Source organism: Echinops telfairi, unplaced genomic scaffold (assembly GCF_000313985.2).
Source record: "Echinops telfairi isolate 266 unplaced genomic scaffold, ASM31398v2 ScPeMD7_7424;HRSCAF=8462, whole genome shotgun sequence".
In the NCBI taxonomy this organism is placed as follows: Eukaryota; Metazoa; Chordata; class Mammalia; order Afrosoricida; family Tenrecidae; genus Echinops; species Echinops telfairi.
The window spans coordinates 7971419-7977148 of NW_022111324.1; positions in this window are offsets into that span (position 1 = coordinate 7971419).

The window sequence follows — 5730 nt, forward strand, 5'->3', positions numbered from 1 at the left end:
GGGTACTGGATCTCCTCAGAGCCCCAGCAGGGCTGAGGTCAGAGCCCAGTGTCCCAGCTTCAGGCCTCCTCCACAACCCAGTGTGTCCTGGTGCGGCGTTCATGATACTTCCAGTAACCATTTCCTCTGGTTTCATCAGCCACACCTGTGCTTTTTCTGTTCTAGTCTCGGTCTCTGTTAAGGCTCCTGAGCTACCCTCCAGCCTTTTGCAAACGTGTGCCTGGGCGCACAGGAAGTGTAGGGCGGCACGTTTCAGCTCCTTGCTGTTGGTCCATAAGTGCCCTATCTTGATCAGCAGGGTTTCTGCATACCAGGACCTTGCCTGTGGCTGGCTGACTCCTACAGGCAGGAAGGGAGGCTGTGTGCTGCTCTCTGGCTTTTGTGGGCTCTGCACATCTTGGGAACTTGCAGGAGACAGTTTTGTTTTAGAAGGACTCTGGTGAGGAGGTCGGCGGGCTCATGGTTTATTTTCTAGAGCTAGCGTGAGGATAGGCTGGTCACCGTGACCTCCAACCCCCCTGCTGTAGCCGGCAAGGCTACACAGCAGCCCCCTCTTCCCGTGCCCTTTCCATTGGCTGGATCCGACTGCTTCGGCGATGTGTAGCGTAGTGGTAGTCATGTAGTTCAGTCACTTGTCAGCTGTGTCATGGTGAACAGGCTACTTTGCTTCTGGTTCCTCAGTTTGCACATCTGTCAAAACGGGATCAGAGCCTTATGGCTCATTGATGGCCCTCGAAGGCAACAGGATGCGCATCTCTCATCTCTAACCCTCTGTTTATGTAGCAGATCTTTACTTACTTTAGGCTACATGTCCAGTGCTGTAGACATTGCCGGGCATTGATGCCATTGAACATTCACGGTGACTGCTATACCAGCGGTCCTGTCTCTGAACACCACGGGTAGAGAAGGAAGGCCGAGGTTAAGGAAGTTGTATCAGATATCACCAGCAGGGGGCGATGGGGAGGTGTTCCTGGCAAAACCCCAAACTGCCATCCTGGTCTGGTTGTTGCCGACTCCCATCCACCCTAACAGGGTCAAACTGACCCTGTGAGTTTCCAAGACTGTGAGTCTTTACGGGAGTAGAAAGGCGAATCTTTCTCCCGCAGAGTGGCAGGTGGTTTCAAACTGCTGCCCTTGTAGTTAGCAGCTTAACCACTGTGCCATCAGGGGATCAGTCTTACAGGCTTTGCCTAGAGTAGTGTGGTCTCAGATAGCTGCAGCCTAGGCACTAGGCAGCGCTTGGGTGACCCTGCGTGTGGACCCTTCAATGTTTTCTTCTGCTGCCTTATCATTTGGTGGTTCCCTTACTGATTTTTGTCTGATGGACTATGGGATGGAAGAACTCTATTTCAGGTTTGCTGAAAGCGGTTACCAAGCAACAGCACTGGCTAAAAACAGCCTGGTAGGAGAGCTGAGTACTGGAGAAACTGTGCTTTAGACCCTGTGGCCAGCAGTGAGCCCATTTTTCCTGATACTTGCCTTTCATCTTACCACACTGACTGCTGGGTGAAGGAGGAGTTCTTGAATTGGAGTCAAGTGTGAACCAGGAGACAACTTGGTGTCCACCCACGGTGAATGCTTCTGATGGCGTGGGATCCCTGCCTTGAGCACTGTCCCCCAGGAACCTCCTGGTTGGGCGATGGCGATGTCGGAAGGAGAGCGGCTCTCCAGCCCTCCTGCCCCCTTCCTTCGTGTTAGGAGCCCCTAGCGAGGGCTGCTTTGCTGTCAGGCAGCTCTGTGGGACTGCTCACTGATGCCCTGGCCCCAGCTCCCCGTCTTCCTACTGTCTTCCTGCATGACTGTGCCCCAGTGACCGCTTCCCCATGTCTGTGCCTTGAGGCTCCTTCTCCCACAAGCAGGCTGTCTTGCCTTGAGAAAGGGTGAAACACTAGCCCCAGTGGAGCCTTTTTACAGGGTTGCTGTCCACTACTCAGCACCTTACATGAGGGTTTTGTGGATTATCAGCCTGAGAGAACAAGAAATAAAGTCATGAAATGCAGTCAAAATAAACTTCCTTTTGGATCCTTTTATTAGAATAATTAAGAAGGGGACCACTTCTTTTTTTTTTAAAGTACGGAAGTGGCGGGCAGGGTGGGAGGTACTCGTTTGACTTCTGCCCTTGCTCGCCTGCCTGGGCCCTAAGGTGTGCTGTGTCGGGTGGGCCTGCGTGGATGAGCTCGGAAACGGAACTGCAGCTGTGGGTTTTACTGTGAGGCAGCTGGCACCAGGCCTTCGTCCTTTGCTTCAGATTAGAACTGAACTTCAGGATTATAATTACTGAAAACCCACACCTAATCGTTCAACCTCCTTTGCTGCAAATAAAGTATTAGGTATTTTTAACCATTTTGCCAGATTTTGTCATAATTAAAATCTATTGTAATCTAAAGGCTTTTTCATTTTTGGGTACATTTCAGATTATAAAGTTCTTTTGCAGATAGCCTTTGGAAAAAGAAAAAAGGACCTCAAATACAGATTTATGTCTGTAACTCTTGGATACTTATGTATATGTATAAATGCAACAAAATAACTAGAAACCTAAATCTTTTTGAAATTCCGATTTAAAAAGTTGATTGGGCACTCACATGACTGTCAGTTATTTTCTAATTCTGACCACTTCATGCTTGTATGAAATACTGTGACCTGGAGAGTTTTCAGTCCAGTGGAGAGAAAAGTTCTGTGCTGGTTGCTTGGGCCCAGCCCACTCAGGAGACAGGGTGCAGTCCATCTTTGGTTGTCCCCAGTTCTGCTCCAGAATCCCTGTTGATGCACGCAGGCCCTGATACCCACTGCTGTTGGTTACCACGGTGTGGTGTCTGCTGTTGCCACGGCCCCATGACATTCTGGCACAGTCTTCTACCTGGCTCTTATGAATGTAGCCCATTGAAGCAGCTGCCGAGCCTTTGTAATGTAAATGGGAAATATAATGTCACCCTTTCTGAGTGAGCTGATAATGGACTTAGAAAGGTAGAAAATTATATATATTAATAGACTGATCTGAAATCAGTGAAAAGTGAGTCCTTTGGCCAGGAGAAAATTTGGCTGCTTAAAATGAAAGGTCAGTTCACAGCATTAGAATAAACAATCGAAAGTTAGGAGGGGGGGGCTTCAAAAAGTTGGTGGGAAAATTCCATTATCTTTCGTTTCCGTTTTCCCATGATCTTTCTGGTCTCCTCATACATATTTGCAACAAAGTAGTGTCACTACATTTAATAATTAAGTGCTAAGAAAAATGACTACACCCTGGACAAAAAGTTCCTGATATAATAACTATCTGATCTCCTGAGTCATCCTTGTAGATCAATTTGAGGCTGAGTGTTGCTCTCGGTCTGTTTAATTTCTGTGCGGCAAGGAGAGATAATGAGTCTCATTCAAAGTACAAATGAACCTTGTATTTGTGTCATCTCAAAAGGAGCATGGTTTACGTTCAATTTTGTGCTCTCTGCTGTGAAAAGTGTTTATTTTGCCTTTTCATTGCATTCTTGTGACTTGGCAACCTTGAACAAAGGGGAAAACACAAAAGCACACCTCTGGGCTCTGATCCTTCGCTGCATTTGTAGGTTTGGAGGTGAAAGTTGGGGTGAGAGCATTCAAAAGCTCCTGAGAATTTCTATGCCCTCAGAACATTGTGCCTGTTCCAACAGGAGTTTTGAAAAACACTTTGTTCAAACATGAATCTGGTTTTGTAATTGCTGATTTTGAATGCTGCTAACTGTATAGCTGATTTACTTATACCCAAAATATATTCTTGTGTGCAACTTTCCTTACCTTGAGAATCTGTTTCAGACCCGTAAATACAGTTTCCATTTTACTGGCTTTTGTTACTTCAAAGAGAAGAACCTTGCTGGTAAACATGCTGTTTTATCCTCCACAGCATTACAGTTGTCGCTGTTGATTCTCTAATAAATCATAACGTTCCGATTTTTAATAAATTGTGTGTTATCTCTTAGTTCATTTTTCTAGATGTCACTAAGCCAGATGAAGATTGTGTGATTACAAGAAAAGACAGTGTATCTTCTGTTAATTTTTATTTGTGATTTGAGAGACAGTTTACAGAACCAATAGGTTTTCAATTCAGATGTGTATCTTTTAAGAGCTTATTCATACAGTTTTACCAGGGTTGATCAATAAATTCGATAAGCCTTGAGCTACACTGATCAAGGCAAAAAGAAAGAAGACAAAAATTAGTGGTTTCACTAATTGTGTTAGTCCGGGTTGACTAGAGAAACAAACCCAGAGACACTCAAATGTATAGGAAAGAGTTTTATATAAAAGAGCAATTGTATATTGAGAAAACATCTCTGCTCAGCCCAGATCAAGTCCATAAGTCTGATATTAGCCCAGATGTCTGATACTAGTCCATAAATTCTTCTTTAAACTCATGCAGCACATGCAATGATGCTGAATGCAGGAAGATCACAGGCCAGTGGGTAGAAGGTCTTGTGGATCCAGTGGTGGTGGAAGCATCTCAGCGCTTGCATGGGGTCTCCACGTGGCTCCTCCAGCTCCAGAGCTCTGGCTCCATCAGTGTAGCTCCACCAGGCTTGTCAACAGGAATGTCTCACAGGGAGATGAACCAGAAAGTATGTGTCCTACTTCTAAGGAGGAAGTCAGGAGTCCCCAGAATCCTCAGGAGAATACCATGCCCACACAGAGGCCTCATTGGCTATGACCTGATTGACAGGCTAGATCCATGTGTTAGGGTTCTCTAGAGAGACAAAACCAGATTGCTAATATGTATTTATATAGGTAGATATATAACAAGAAATAAACAGGTAAATTATAAAACAATACAAATAGCCCAGTATAATTCACACGTGTTAGAGAGTTGTGAGACACTGGCAGTCCTTCAAGTCTTGAGGGCCGCCAGGTAGTCCTCTGTAGAGAGATTCAGATTCTCCCGGCACAGGCAGTAAACAGCAAGTCAGGTCACCAACAGTCAGTCCCCAGCTCAAGAGATGTAAATTCCAATTGTGTGGTGAAGCCCAGGTCTTAAAGGAACCTCAAATTACAGCAACACAGTCCACAGGTTAGGTGTCCCACAGGTAGTGTAGCTTGCAAATTGAAGCACAGAACAAGCAAGGCAGCCGCACACTGGTCTGATGATCAAAGAGCGAGAGACAAGAAAGGCGAGGCTCACCAAGCCATTTATCTCTCTGCCCTTCAATTAATCCCACATGTGTTTATCGGCCAGGCTGGCACAATAAACTAACTATCTCACTCCACTTCTCAAGTTGACAGGTTATGTAACTGCCACACCAATGAAAAAAGGGCATTACATTCTACAGACCGTAAAAGAAGCACTAAAACACAAGGTATTGGCAATTAGCTTTATAACCTAGTTTAGGCAAAATAACCAAATCAGCTAGGTGTTGTGGAATATTCCAAATTAAACACTTGAGGATATTTCTTATCTTTCAGAAACCTTCAAAATGGTCCTTAGGTCCATGTTAATCTGTAAATTGTTTAGAAGAGAGGACTGCATGTCAGCTTAATTAGAACACTTGCAAATGCCTGTACGATGTGCTACATATTAAGAATTCAAATGAAAGACTGAGTATATTACATTATTTTATTTTTTAAAGTATATTGTATTACTAAATGAAGCTAATAAAATGCAAAGCTAGACTTACAGGTGCAGATTTAGATGATAAAATGATTAAGAAAAGCAAGGAAGTCACTGATATAAAAGTCATGCTAGTTACTTAGGGAGAGATGGAGAAGATAGTGATT